Source organism: Hemicordylus capensis, chromosome 3 (assembly GCF_027244095.1).
Source record: "Hemicordylus capensis ecotype Gifberg chromosome 3, rHemCap1.1.pri, whole genome shotgun sequence".
Classification (NCBI taxonomy): Eukaryota; Metazoa; Chordata; class Lepidosauria; order Squamata; family Cordylidae; genus Hemicordylus; species Hemicordylus capensis.
In genome coordinates, this window is record NC_069659.1 from 339,929,549 (window position 1) to 339,945,666 (window position 16,118).

The 16,118-nt window shown below is 42.3% G+C and overlaps 1 protein-coding gene across 9 annotated transcripts in view; it reads left to right on the top strand.

Moving 5' to 3' along the window:
* The window catches only part of NAALADL2 (N-acetylated alpha-linked acidic dipeptidase like 2), a 1,287,075-nt gene that overhangs the window by 269,642 nt on the left and 1,001,315 nt on the right, over positions 1-16,118 (top strand). For 8 of the 9 annotated variants that reach the window (XR_008319557.1, XM_053310111.1, XM_053310109.1 and 5 more), the window contains exon 3: positions 12,031-12,107. The gene's annotated coding sequence lies outside the window, so the exon portion shown is untranslated. Of the gene's footprint in view, positions 1-11,754; positions 11,883-12,030; positions 12,108-16,118 lie in introns of those variants that run through there. The other variant, XM_053310110.1, reaches the window with a different exon arrangement.

Below are 16,118 nucleotides of genomic sequence, written 5' to 3' on the forward strand. Positions count from 1 at the left end.
CAGTCTGTTCTTATGTTCTTAGGACCCTCTCACCTTAAAAATCAATTTAATGAAAACGGAAACTGAAGCAAACCAAAGAACTACACAGAGAACTCAAGAATGGTTAATATCCAGCCACTGACATAAAAGTTTGCCTTAATAAATGTGTCTTGACCAGCCTTTGGAAAGAAAACAATAAGCGAACTGGTCTGGAAAAGGAAGATGGGTGAATGACTCATCATTCACACTTCCTTGCCATCCCTGAAAGGAGAATTATAAACAGAACCTGAGGCTAGAGACGTCTTGTGTCCCCCCTCCCCCGCCAAGTTATCTATAATTTAGGATCCTCCTTCTATTCCCACCAGGTCCCTTGGAACATATTTATTTAGCTTTACCAGGCTCCACTGGTAGGTAATAAACACTGCAGTTCAAGTTCGTGAACTTTAGATGTCAGAGGTTTGGTTCACCGAATAAAGAACACTTCCTCTTGTAATTAAACTCTGGAGGGGTCAGTTTACCTTTGTGACCTGCAAGCAGCTCAAATTGACTTCTGTCACACTTGACTTCTTTGTAATGAATGACCTTTTGGTCATGCTTGCATTTAATGAACTGTTAAGACAAGACCATCCATAAAGGGGATGGTTGTATAACTCAATTTTTGATATGCATTTGCAAAGCATTGAATAAGAGTTACAACACTAGCAGAATGCTATTCAGAGCCCTTAAGAACATAAGAACAGCCCTGCTGGATCAGGCTCGAAGTCTATCCACTCCAGCATCCTGTTGGATGCAACATCCTGTTGGACCACACAGTGGCCCACCAGATGCCTCTGGGGCAAGAGATGAGTGTATGTCCTCTCTGTCGCTGTTGGTCCCCTGCAATTGGTATTGAGAGGCATCTTGCTTCTGAGGCTGGAGGTGGCCCACAGCCACCAGACTAGTAGCCATTGATAGACCTGTCCTCCATGAATTTGTCTAAACCCATTTTAAAGCCGTCCAAGCTATTGGCCCACAATATATCCCATGGCAGAGAATTCCATAGATTAATTATGTGCTCTGTGAAAAAGTACCTCCTTGTGTGGGTCCTAAATTTTATGGCCTTCAGTTCCATGAGATCGCCCCTGGTTCTAGAGTTGTGAGAGAGGGAGAATTTTTAAAAAATCTATACATTCTCTATACTCCGTGTATAATTTTATAACCTCTGTCATGGATTCCAGTAGTCACCTCTTTTCCAAAGTAAAGAGCCATAGATGCTGTAGCCTTGCCTCATAGGGAAGGTATTCCAGACCCCTGATCATCTTGGTGCAACTTCTTCTGCATCCCTCTTCTGCATCTTTTCTAGTTCTAGAATGTCCTTCTTAAGAAACAGTGACCAAAATTGTACCCAGTACTCAAAATGTGGCCACACCATAGATTTGTATAAGGGCATTATAATATTAGCATTTTTATTTTAAATCCACACATGAACCTGTCCTCTTATCTCCTGTCTGCTAAGTTTACTCGAGAGCCTTTGGTGGGGAACTTTGTCAAAAGCTTTTTGGAAGTCCAAGTATACTATGGGGCTATTCTCACGATCAGCAAAAATCAGGCTAGGAGAGCCTAGCCCGATTTTGGCTGATCGTGTAAGCCACTGGGCTCGCAGGCGAGCCCAGTGGCTTACAAGTGGCTAGCCCGCTTTTGTAGCCCTGCCGAAAGAGTGGTTTATATAGGGCAGTGCCCTCTTTATATATTTTATTGCCCCCTTCAGGGAAGAAGATGTCTCCTGCTAACTGAGAAAAGAGGCACCTTTTAAAAGAGGTGATTCTCTTTATTTAGCGGGAGGGAACAACTGGCTCTATCCATCTTTTACATTTATTTATTTCTGTATGTAAACCACTTTGGGGACTTGGGTTGATAAGCGGAATATAAATATTCATCATATTTGTATGTGCTCTTTGTCTCCTTCCCCTGTTTTCGTCTTAAATTCCCAAACACAAGCACAAACTACACATATTAATAGAGCTCTTTTCAACAAGTGCTCAAAGTAATTTACATAAGTAATAAATAAATTAATTAAATAAAATGGCTCCCCATCTCCAAAGGGCTGACAGTCTAAAAGAAAACATAAGTTAGACACCAGGAGAACCACTGGAGGGATGTTGCGCTATAACTGGATAAGGAGTTGCTCTTCCCCTGCTCAAAATGAGAGCATCCCCACTTTAAAAAGTCCCTTTCTGCTCAGTCAGCAGGAGTAAACACCTTTTATTTCCCCCGTTTTTTAAAAAAATGGTTAAATCTTGGGTAGTGTGTTTTCTGGCTTTTATCTTTTATAATTTAGAAAATGAAAATAATCACACTTGTTTATATTGTTTGTTTGATAATTTATTATATTAATAATTGATAGTATTGGATTTAGGAAAGACCACTGCAACCTAGCCTAGCCCTGATTGCTACTGTATTTGCTTTGCAAATGTTAACTGTATTGAGGGATGTACTTATTTTGAGCTCAGGATGCTGGACATTTCTAAACCAAACTCACCCAAACTCTGCCCAAAGAAAAGCATCTTTACATCCTGCATGGATTCTGTTAGTGTCATTAGTGACTGAGCTTTAAAACAGAAGATTCTTGGTTCAACTCTCACTTCTCACGCTTGCCATGAATTCATTGCATGGCATTAGGGAAAACTCTCCCACCTTTAACCCTTCCTTCTTTCCACCATTAACACTTCCTTCTTTTCATAGGTATTATTATTGTAAATAATAATCTTTATTTACAATAGGGATTACTGAGGTAACATATGTGAAGACCTTGGAATACTCAGAAAGCACTATTTACACGAGCTAAGTATTATTATAGAAAATAAACACATAGGAAGGGGTGTGTACGGACCATTTGTAATGGGTCAGTCCAAATTTAGACTGAACTGACACTCAGCGGACCGGTTCAGTTGAACTGGCTTAGCTGGGTGAACTGACAAACTGGCTCTACCTGGCTTGACCTGGTTTGTGATCGAATTGCTCGAACCGGCCCAGTTCACGGTGGACCATTTCAATTGCAAACCTGTTCTGCACGCTCCTACACATAGGCATATGCATACATAAACTGCCTAACTTACCTTTGTCATTTAACTTTCCCCCTTCCAACATTACACTGGAAATGTGGGAACCGCTATAGCATGACTCCTTCCCACACCACCTCCCACAGGACCTAGGCTTAATACATTACACCCTGGTGACACAGGCAGGAAATATGACCAGCATCAGCATAACACAAGAGGGAGGCCACTGTTAGAACTATTTGGCTAAATGTCCCCTCCCCTCCCCGCTCTCTCTGAGCCAATCCAAGTTTTTTCTTTGCTTATATTCTTGAGCTCTTTATACCTGTCATTCATTGCTTTGCCGATTTCTCTGTTTAACAGCATCATGCTGTGGGCCTTTCTTGGGTCAATAGGAATGCTTCTGATCTTTGGAATGCCACTGAGTCTGAGATGTGAATGCAGCAAACAGCACAGCAGACGCTGGCAAATCCAGGGAGATCAAGTTATAGATGTTACTTGCAGCAGAATAAAACGGATGCTTTTTCCCATATAGAGAAGATACATTGGACTGGACAATATTGCAAAAGATAACGGATCCTGTATTTTTTGTTAGAGTTTCATTAGACCTCTCTCTCTCTCTGTCTCTCCCTCTCCCTCTCTCTCTCTATCTCTCTCTCCACATCCAAAACCTTTTCATCACATGATCCGGAGTCAAGATAAAATAACTTTAAAAAAACCCCTACAGCTATAAATTGTTGTAGTTCATATCTCATTTCAGAATCAAAAGGTTTAGGACAGGATCTCAGTTGTGATGGCAGAACAATGCTATCTTAGCAGGGAGGCGTATGCCAAAACTGTCAGAAATCAGGATTGATTTAGGGGACGGTAATCTAGGTGAGTGCTTGTAATACGAATATGACAATACTACAAATATCGCCAAGCTTATAGAGTATTGGGCATTTTCATTATTTTTAAATTGTTAATCTTTCTATAAGATTAAACAAGTCTCTTCTGATTTCCTTATATATGGGGTGGATGAATAAATGCTGATATATAGATCCAGTCCACACATGCAAATATATCATCTTCTGACACAGATGAATCATGCATATTGAACATCCATCAATTTTGCCTTGATTACTACAAATGCAGTATAAAATGGTGATCAGAAAATGAACAACTGGGGAAGATATCTAAAATGCTCATCATCTGGTGCACCATTTGGTCCAGCTTTCCCTTTAAAAGAGATGTAAGACATCAGTACAGCAACAAGCTGTACAATTGATAATGAAGACATTGAAGTGGTGGAAAGCTTCTGCCTTTTAGGATTGACCATCAACTGTAAAGGATCCAGCAGTCAAGAAATACAGTGCAGACTAGTACTTGGTAGGTTTGCAATGAAGGCCTTGGAAGCGATATTTAGATGCTGTGACGAGTCTATACCTACAAAGATTAGAATCATTCAGATAATGTTTTTCCCCATGACACTCCATGGATGTGAAAGCTGGACTTTGAAGAAGCAAGATAGAAAAAGTATTGATGCTTTTGAACTTTGGTGCTGGAGAAGTCTTTTGAAGATACCATGGACAGCCAGGAAAACAAACAAAATGGATCACAGAACAAATCAATCCAGAATTTTCACTCGAGGCATACCAGGCTCAAACTGTCATACTTTGACACATTATGTGAAAACCCAACTCCCTTGAGAAGTCCATAATGCTGGGGAAAGTAGAAGGAAAGAGACGAAGAGGACGACCATCAGCAAGGTGCATGGACGCGATTACAACAGCAATGAATGCACTACTGAGAGACCTTAAAGGTTTTATGTTTCAATAAAATTGAAAAAAAATTCCTAAAAGAGAGAGAGACAGACCTTAAAGGCCAAGTTGAAGACAGATAATCCTGGATAGAATTTATGTGGTCACTAAGAATCAACACCGACTTGTTGGCACTTAATCAATCAATCAATCAATCAATCAAGACATCAGTAGAAAAAAGATAAAACCTGCATACATTCATATATGGGTATCCACATTCCTAAGAATCAGGTCTGTGACCCACCACCTAGGAGACTGCTGTGGATGGGTGAGCACTTGACTTCTGGACTGATCATAACTTTTTATGTGCCATAATATTTCATTGGTAATAATCTACTTTGTCAAATGTATGCAATGGATTGAGAAGATGGTTCGGTGGGGGGGTGCGGTCACACATGTAAACAAGAGCTATGTATGCCGTTCCTGAGCCTGATCCAGCAACAGAGACTTTGCATTCATAGACAGACATGTCAGCTAATGAAGTGCCTGTGCTATGAAGAGGGTTGATTAACTCGGCACTGGCACTCGTACAGGAGGAGTGAATTCTGACAACCTCCCCTTTCCCCAAAAGCCCTCTTTCTCTCATCTGAACATATTCCCTGAGGGTTGTGTAGCCCTCAGGGACATATTTCCAGGTGACATAGAATGTTTTCAGGGGAAAGGGAGGTCTCTGAAATTCACATCCCATCCCACCCTACCTCACCCCTGCAACTGCTGGTGATGTGTTAGTCTCAATCTTGTCTACAGCACTGGCGAACCTCTCAAGCAGTGGCACTTGGTTAGGTTGTGGCTATAACCCTTAAAAAAGAATCTTACCAATAAACTGTACATAAAAGGAAGTGTGGGAACGAATGCATTCCCCTAACTGGTGGAATTACAACTTCTTTAAAGGGCTAGATATAAAAGGGCCTAAAGAGAGAATACAGGAAGTTTACCGGGAGAGAATTAAAACCTTCTCCCACCATAAGCCTGTTAAGTCAGTGATCCTTGATCATTATTCAACAGGAAAATAGCATTATGTGGGAGATTTTCACTTCTTGCTCTGCAAAGGCAACCAGTGCTACTGTGCTGAATACACCCTGTGAACCACAACATAGCTATCTCTCCCCACCACCATCACAGGCTACTAACCCATCATTACAGAAGGTGGAGGAGATAATGTGCCACTGCCTACACAATGGACCTAGGAATACAACTAAAAACCTGTTTTAAAACAAAATTATTTGTTTTAATTAGCGTTGGAGAAAGTGATGCTTCCAAGTGAACTTTCTTCATTCTTGTTAATGTTGTTTACTTTCCTTTTCCCCTCTTTTAAAGCAACCAGTTCCCAATGAGACTCATTAAGGCGTTGGAGATAGAAATAACAAATTAATTCAGAAAGGTTAGATGCTAGTTTTGATGCACTTGAGAATGCCTGCCTGCTAGAGTGTGAAAATTGTACTGAAGACAGCATGGCAGTAATAATGGGGGGGGGGGCAGAGAAGAGAGGAAGAGCCTTCATACAAATCTAAAGAGACCCAAATGAAGGAGGGCAAAGACATCTATCTACCAGCGATAAGTAAGCCAAAATCTAATTAGCAACTGGGTGAGCAAAAATCAAGTAGATAATTGGCTGGCTAAGTACATTAAAATCCTTCATTTTGTAGACATTTGCTAATATTTCTCAAAGTCTGGTGTAGATGACACAAAACTGGGAGGGTAGATAATACCCCAGACGACAGGAATCAGGTTCAAAATGACCTTGATAGAATGGGAAACTGGGCTGCAACTAAGAAAATGAAACTCAGCAGAGACAATTGCAAAGTTCTGCACTTGAACAACAACAAAAAATCAAGTCTGCAAATAAAGAATAAGCATTGCACATCAGGGAAAAGAATAGCCTAGAATTTGGGCATGTTAGCTTTCCAGGGACAGTAAGGTATGACCTGAAGAACCATTTGCACACACAATTCAAGCTAGGGATATAGACATGAAAGCCTGCTTCTGTGTGTTTATTATCCCTAGCTGGATCATAACAACAATATTTTATTTGATGAGGAATTATTTCATTCCTTTTGAAAAGGGCAGATTCCTATACACGCCTCTTATTTTTTGAAGGCCACAGGAAGATGACTCATACGGAGTCAGACCATTGGCCCATCTAGTTCAGTATTGTCTACACTGACTGGTATTAGATCCTGAAGACTTTTTTTGGTGGAGTGCTTTCCCATGCTTCCTGAGAAATGCCAGGGATTGAACCTAGGACTTTCAGCATGCAAAACATGTATTCTAGTGTTGAGCCACAGCTCCTCCCCAATGATAGTAAGGTACAATTACACTAAGAGATATCAGATTGCAATCTTAAAGTAGAGTCTGAGGGCAGGCAGGAATCAAGAGTGGACAGTGAAGAATGAAATTGAATGAGCAATATATATAATGAATAATAAAATATATTTGTCATCATGAAAGCAGGGCATTGGGATGCAAATGGGACAGCTGTATTCTTTAATTGCAGCTGGATTAATAAAATGTAATTTTTACAACCCATTTGCAACAGACCGCTAGGGAATACATTTTATTACCACTCTGGGTGTCTTCTAGTTAATAAATTCCTGTCTTTTGAGCATAAGCGTTTGGCTTCAAATCCCAGATACAAGTTTATTAAAATTGTAATAGTTCTTGCAGACTATAAAATGAAATGAAGTGCACAAAATGTGCATTTCCAGTGCATGGCTTTCAAACCATTTTTTACATGACTAATTTCAGCATTTCCAACTTAGGCCGTGTATGGTTGAGTTTAAATAATAAATATTTAACCAGCCGCAGATCTTAGTCTAAATGAATTCCAATGGTTGGTTCTTTCCTCTCTCCCCCAAAGAAGAAAAAAACCTATTTACATTTGTTAGTTAAAATGTAAACATTATGGCATTATTGAAATATTAACTAGAGTTAGTATAAGCCTCTGAGCAATTTTATGTAAAGTGATGGAAAATTTAAGATTAGATTATTACAGGAGATAGTCCATCAACAGTGTATGTTTTGCTAAGTCAGGGAGCCATTAGGGGCATTGATTAGATGTATGTCTACACTACAAATGTAAATGAGTTTGAAGCCTAATTGTGATGACTCACAGCTAAGGAACCCTGGGAAATACACTTCTATAATGGGACTAAGAAATCACTCAAGTTATCACAGTCTGCAACAAGATAGTAAGGTAGTTTCCATGACCATAATTGGGGCAGGGAGTTGGGTGTGTGTGGGAGAAGGCAGGGATGGACCCACCTTCCCCCAGACAATTGGCAATGTCCTCTTTTTATTTATTTTTGATTTAAAATATTTCTGTACCACCCAAAACTTGTGTCTCTGGGCAGTTTACAAACTCTTTGGCTCATCGCCATGCATCCACACACTCCACACTGCTCAATGCAGAGATTTTACTGGCCTCCAGGAATCCCACCACACTCCATGCAATGAGTATGGTGCATTGGGGCATGGATTCTCAACATTGGGTCCCCAGATGTTATTGAACTTCAACTCCCATAATCCCCAGGCCCAGTGGCCTTTGGTTGGGGATTATGGGAAGTGAAGTCAAGTAACTTCTGGGGACCCAATGTTGAGAATCCCTGCATTGGGGGATTCCCCTGGGAGTCAGGTGCTCTAGGTGCCTAACTCTGTGTATGCTTGGGCTGTATGCTTGTGCCCTTTAACCCGGGTTAAAGCCTGGGGTAAATTCCCAGGCTTGTGGGGGATACAGTGCCAGGATTGCCTATTTTCCTGGTGCTGCACACGAGTAGCCAAACCCAAGCCTGGGTTTGGCTGCTTGTGTACACAGCCTCACTGAACAGAAGCTAGGGATGTACAGAAACTCCTTGAAGAATTTCATTTTTTCTTATAGAAACTCAGAATGACATCCCTTGAAATTCCTCAGATTTTGTCATAAGAGGAACCCAGAAATTCATGCTGAGTTTCACTTGGTGTGAATTTTTCTTGTGAACCATAATAGCAATCTCCCTCTGTATAGCTTACAATTCCAGGTCTGGGGAGCATGATATGCTCCTGCTGTATCAGCTGTACTAGCGACTACCGTGTTTTCCCCAAAAATAAGACAGTGTCTTATATTAATTTTAGCCCAAAAAAATGCACTAGGGCAATTAGCAGTACATCAGAAATTACTGCTAGGTCTTACTTTCAGGGTAGGTCTTACTTTCGGGGAAACAGGGTAGTATGTTTCTAGGTGCAATTTGAGGTGGTGCTTAATCATCTTCAAAGCCCAATATAGCTTAGGACTATGAGACTTAGGGATTTCAACCGCAAGTCAGACCCTTGGTCCATCTACAGTAGCTTCTAGCTCAGTACAGCCTTGCTGTAGAGGGAAGAGCTATGCTTCTGAGAGGAAGAACAACTCTGCCTTTTCTATGGAGATGAGCATTGAAGCACGAGAGAGGGAAATAATAAATAGCTAAATTTTAAGAAGCAAGACTAAAAGAACTGCAAGCCAGAAGATTTCAGATACCAAATAAGTATGCCTTGCTGCTGCAGTGGTACAAAAATGAGTGGTGTGGCCAAGCATATATGGATTAAAATAAGTAGACAAAACATGACACTGGCCTGGATTGCTGATCTAGTAATAATGTGATGGACAAGAGCCAATAGGTCCATATGCAACTGCAACAATTTGAGTGTGTGTACAATCTTAGGGAAGGGGGATGACAAGTTCCCAGCAACTCAGTATAGACGTTTGAGGGCAGGGACAATGTGCTGCACCACCATGGATGTGCTAGTTCAGCTGGTGAATTGTCATCTGCATCATATGCAAGCACTGAATAGCCATTACACATTCACTGTACATCATTTGGAAAGGCCTGTTGGTTGTAGTCCAGTGCATTGCAAAAGCCAAGTTTAACAAAACTGATGTCAAGGACCAGTACAGATGATACATCCCACCCCACACACATTTTTAATGGGGACATGTTGATAGCATTTCCCTCAGGACATCCTCTGTGAGTGTCCCAACACCCCTGGGATTTATCCCTTTATCATGTGTATAGTGGGGTTATTCATCTGAACAGCTCCTATTCATGCACTCTTTTGTCTGTTTTAAAAAAGAGGCGCTCCACACGAGCAGTGTGGAGAGTCTGCAGGGCTTGTGCAGGGAGAGCGGGCTTGAACTGCTCTCTCCGCACACGAGCATTCCTCCCTTCCTGGGCAACTAGATTGGCCGCCCACACGATTATCGGCTCTGTCACAGAGCCGGTAGGGGAAGCAGGGAAGTCCCGGAATGCCCCATGGAAGTGCTCAGCATTCAGGGGAGACCCCCAATGCTGGAAACCTTATTGTAGCCTCCCAGTCGGGGGGTCTCCTTGTGAGTCGCAAAGGCATGGAGCCACACCGCGGCATCTCACAATCAAGGAAATGGGGTTAGCGGAGTGCTTGCTTGGCTAACCTCATTTTAGGGGAGGGCTACTTTGGCAGGCTAGCTGTCGTTGAACCACCAGACTTGCGTGCAAGCCTGGTGGTTCTCATGATAGGGGAAAACAAGGCTGGGCTCCATTAGCCTGGTTTTCCCCCATTGTGAGAATAGCCTCAAACACTTAGGCTAAGGCAAGCCAATATTTTACCAGTACTTATCAATACTATGAATACTCTAACCTGACAGGGGACTCAGAGTGAGAGCTTGGGTGGGAAAGACGCTTGGTCTCATTCTGTTTCCAGTGATGTAATCAAGAATGCAATGGAGCCCAAATTTCAGAATGGGCTTGGTAGCAAACCATTTGAGTCAATCTTTCTGATTTGAATCAGAAAGGGATGAATTTTTCCATCATTTTGTAATGGGGGGAACACAAAATGTGGGGACAATGCTCTAGTAGGGGGACAAAATGTGGCTCTGCCTCCAGTGAGAGAGGCCCCTTGGAAGGTAGTTCTGGAATGCTGAGAACTGCTTCCCACCTCTTCCTAGGAGATATTTGAGATGAATAGGCCCTCCACATACACACCTGATCTGTCATAAAGATTGGCATTTCACCAATAATTGATATTTTCGTCTTGTTCCATATTTACAGCACCTTCGACTCTTAAGAAAACATCTCAGTAGACAAACCTAATTACTGAATTCCTACTGACAAAGGGAAAAGATAGCTACTTTTCACTAATTTCTTCAAGATGAGATAGTCAATAGTTTCTTCCCGTTGACTGACAGATTTCTTCTGCAACCTTTACTCAGGGGCTGTCTTCTATTGATTACAGCATTTTAGTGTTGCTTAGTCCTCTATGATACTCTTACTGAAGATTCTATGCAAAGACGCCTTCACACACAGCCTCAGATCCAGATGTTTACTGGTATTCATGGTTTGTGTTTGTGACCCAGCCAAATGGATCCTTCCTGAACAGTGCTGGTGGGTGCAGGAGGGCTAGATGCCCTGTGGGGAGTAGAATTCTCTGCTGATCCAGGAGGGCATTGCTTGTCAGAAGCAAAGATGGGACCTGGGGGCAGGCTAGGGCTGAACTAACTTACAATATCATATCATATTGCCTGGCTGGTTTTATCAAAATGACGTTTAGCATTTTATATGGCTTTCTTGAGTGTTCAAGGTGCTTCGTTCATGTTGCCTTGCTGAAGGCTTTACAATCACCCAGTATGGGAGGTGAGTATCATTGTCCCCATACTGTAGAAAGAAATAATGAAGGGCTGAAAGTCGATTGTCTAAGGCCATTAGTGAGTCCATGTCAGAGGCAAGAGTTTTCTTTAGAAATATTTGTAGTAGCAGTAATAGTAGTGGGAGTATTCATCTGTTTATATTTCTTTAAAATGTTTCTAGACTGCTTTTCTGAGTTTTACACAAAGCAGCTGACATCAAGATAAAACACAAAGACAAGAAATCCAAAATATAAGCAAACAAACAAAAGAGTTGAATTAATGAGTACTTGATTCATAATTCAGTCCCATGTCCACTATGCAGGCGGAAGGAAGGAAGGAAGGAAGGAAGGAAGGAAGGAAGGAAGGAAGGAAACCCATACCCAACATCAGAATGCTAACGTGTCAATGGAAATATAGCCTGAAATAAATCAGGAGGTTCCTCTTTGGATCAAACATGTAAGGGATTTTAGGTGAAATCAAATTATTTTTAATAAGGCTAGCCACATTCTCCAGTGGGAGTTTGAACACCTCTGTAGAGAACCACCCACAGCCAGTCGTTGAATTGCTGCATCAATCACTTTCCTCTTATTTCTCCCTTTCACAGGCAATGCTGCTATTTTTTCAGACAGAGGTTGTGGACTGGGCTGACCCCTGGTGCTTCGGAAGAAACTGCTAGATAAGGTAATGGTGCACCCATTGCTTAGGCAATAAAAAGGGAGGTACTTGGGCTCAGTCCTACCTGGAATTGTTCCATTTGACTGGAAGCCTCCTAATCCCAGATTGATGCAATTTGTGATGAAGATTGTGGAATTACAGTGATGAAGGAAAAGCACTCTACACATGCTCAGGTCGTTTTGTTCTTATTTAACATATCTTGGAGTTGACCACGTTCTTAACTGATGGTTCTAGAAAAATTGGCCCAAAAGGAATCATGGATCATTGCTCCTGGATACAGATGCCTAAAGTGCCTCACTAGTGAGCACTCTGGATATACTCAGAGACATTGGCCACCTTTGGACATAATGTGGAACCATGAGTCCAGTGGTTCCACACACCCCTCCCCACCACCTTCCCATTCAAATTTGGATGAAGTGGAGAGCTCCCTCTCTGCAGTCTTGCTGACTGCAGAAAGGAGGGGGAACTGGCTGACGGTGCTTCTTTCTTTACTGAAGGACAGCCCCAGAGCCAATAGCAGCTGGGGCGAGGAGGAACTTCCTCCCTCAACTCTAGTTGCAGAAGGGGGAGATTGTGCTGCCACATTCAGCCGTAATGCTGGCACTGCAGAACTGGAGTTAAAGGCAGTGAAACTCATTACAAACTGAATGTGCAAAATACAGTTTGGGGAGGGAAACCATGGGCCCATTTTTTGAGGAAACGATGGTTGCCCACATTCGGATGTACAGTTTCAGAAACTAGAGGTCCCTTCACTTCCTGTTTCATCCGCTCCATTATCTAGCCAGTTTGGGTAACCAAGATTCAATTGTGTGACCTAGACCAACGATGCTTTCCTTCTGTATGCTGTTGCTGTTCTATATATTTCTGAATTCTTGTTTCATCAGCACATTTCACACCCATCTACCCAACACACCATTGTCTAATCATACAAGGACCGTTAGTATAAATTGCCTGCATGTGATTAGGAGGAAGTGTGATGGCTGACGGGTGGCGCACATATTTTGTCAGTCACGTTGAGTTATTTTTAAATATATATTATAAAAGGGAAAGTATCATTTTGAAATGATGCTGATGAATTGGAAAAAGAATTTAAGTGACAACTGATGATGCATAAATATTACGAAAATGCAGTATGTGTCTTCTTAAGTGCAAAAATTAAGCTTAGGACAGTAAAATGTCTTCATTCTATGGCCTGTATATATTGAAAGGAGGATGCTGTCCCTTAATACAGCAATGTAATACCAATGTTAACTGGCAGCTGCATTGACATTGTGAGTTTGAGGCATGTGCATGCTAAAAAAAAGGATGTGTAGTTGAATACAGGAGACCCTCATTACCTGTGGTTTCATAGATTGTGGTTTCATGTATCTGTGGATGTGTCTTAGAGACCCAGTTTTTGTATCCATGGCATGAAATATAGGCAATTTTTGTCTATCTGCAGTTCCTGGGTAGCCAGAAACGACTTCTGTTGTCATTTCTGGCTGCCATTTTGAAGCTCAGGGCCATTTTGTGGCCTTAAATGGGGGGGAGGAGGATTTGGGGGGCATTTCTGGAAATCTGGAGAACAAAGAACAAGGTTTCTACCCTGATTTCTGCCCCCTCCCTGATTTTTTAGCATTTCCCCCCAGCCTAAGCAACCTAGTCCCTGGATTGCCATAGGGGTAAAGTTTCTTTATTCATGATTTCGATATTTGTGCTAAGTGGTGGGAATGAAACCCCCACAAATAATGAGAGCCATCTGTACGAGTGCCAACAAATTGTGGAGGAGGGGACACTGTGATATATATTTTTTAAATTTTCTTAGGCACATGTGGAACCATCAGTGTTTCTGGCCTGCTTGATAATACTTGTGGCATGAGGGACAATGTGATATGTGGTATGGTGTGGCTTTATTGACCCCCATCTGCCACCACTTCTAAACTCCAGAAAGTCAAACTACAAGTTAGATTCATAATTTGCCCCTGGTGTGCTTGCTTGCTTGCTTTGTTTGCTTTTTGTTTGTAAATGGCAGATATGAGGGGAGCTGATCTGGATCTCCCCCACCCTGTGACTATTTCCTCCAGGAAGGAAGTTCCCATTGGTGCCAAACTTACCTCCTGCACTTAGCAGTAGTAAGGAGATCTGGGCCACTGCAAGGGGAAGAATTAAGTCCCCCTCCCTGATCCATGCAATAATCCTGATCTGAATCGTTCCCTTCTGGCTGCTTTCAAAAAGAGAGAGAAAGAAACCAGAATCTAGAAATGTACATGGAGGTATAAAAATATGATAAATAAATACGGAAATAAACAGTCTCAAGAGAGTGAACAAGTAACATGCCAGGGACAAACAACACATTTAACATAATGCGTCATTTGCCCTAAGTTACCTGGTTATATTCTGCTGAGCTTCTGAGGAAGCTTGGATGCCACCCTATCAGATCAATTTTGCACATGTAGAGTAACAACACTATCCATGCATGATGAAATAAAAAGGATGCTTGGCTGGTGGTGGTAGCAGCAGTCTTGTTCCGAAGCTGTCAGCACCTTTCACCAGATGCTGCCAACCCATGTACTAATTTTAATGCCATCGCAAGGAGGTTGTCTGGAAAGAAATCTCAACCCACCATTAGGCTTGTTCTTAGATTTCTATCCCTCCAAAGCAATGGTCTGTGCTTGCTTGGCATTGCCTTTTGAAGAATCATAGGTGCCAATTACTCCATGTGACTGAAAAGGGCTACTGGTAGCAATAAACGGTGTCAAGAAGCCCGAGCCAATATTTTTCTCATACTATGATTCCATTGGCAAGCTGAGCTCCTCTTGCAGTGTAGTTTGTACATCTCTTGGCTGAGCACATGTTGGGGAGTTCTCGATGGAATCCCATGTCTGAGAAGGTCCACCAAGCTGCTTTTCTCTTGGCTTTTAGAAAGCTGACAAATGTTTCATAGTGAGGTCATTCACACAATCAAAAACTGAAGTGATTCACACTAAGGAAGCCCAGCCCAGTTTTGCCTGTACATGTGTACCACTGGGACTCACCGATCCCAGCAGCACCACAGTGACAACCCACCTAGGCAACCGCCCTAGCTTGCAGCCACGGCTGGCAGACTGTGGGGATCCCGGGCAGCTTTGGGGAGGGGAGGGGGGATCCCCATAATGCACCGCGTACTTGCATGGTGCATTATGGGAGCTCCAGAGGGTGGGGCAATGTGGGGCAATTCATCCTGGCACCCTGGTGCTCTGAGCTACTGGCAGCAGCCAGTAGTCATCTAGGCAAGTGATTCGTCCACCGCAGAGGACACCCTTGGTCATCCCCAGGGAAGTAAGCTCTTTGGGGCTTCCTTCCCACTAACCCTCTTGCCCTTTCTCACTGCATGTGAGAATGGGCTCACTATGTTCTACCCAGGTTTGGGAGCTCTGGGTGCTCCCAATTTTAAGTTGTGTGGAAGCAAGGTAGCAGGAAAACCTGGGTAGCTTTTCCTTCTACCTTTCTTCCACACAATCACTTCTGCTTAGGTTTTCATCTTACCTTGCTACCACACAGCCGAAAACTGGAAGCTCACACAGTTCCCAAACCTGGGGAGAACACAGTTTTTGATTGTGTGGACGACCTCAGTGTCTTTGAGGGGATAGGCTAGCTGCATATCTGTGTTCTTTGACTTTCTGCTTCATTTGTCACTTTAGCTGTGTGTTTTAAGTGGAAGGTCTTAACAGCTTTGCTTAATTTATTCCTATATATTTATTAAAATATGTTTAACCTGTTTGATTAAAGCTGCTTAGAGAGACTTGATGGTATAATGGTTAGAGTATGGGACTAGGAACAGGAAGATCTTGCTTCAATATCCTATTTTGCCCTAAAGAGCTTTGTGTGACATTCACCCAAGTGCATCACCATCATTCAGCCATTACAGAAGCATCCCCCAAATACTACATTTCCCAGTAAATGCTGCATCGTTTCCCAGTAATGCAGGAGAACGAAAGAAAGGGGAAAGCCCACTGCCTAGACAGTCCATTTAAAACTGAAAACGTGGTAGCCAGCCAC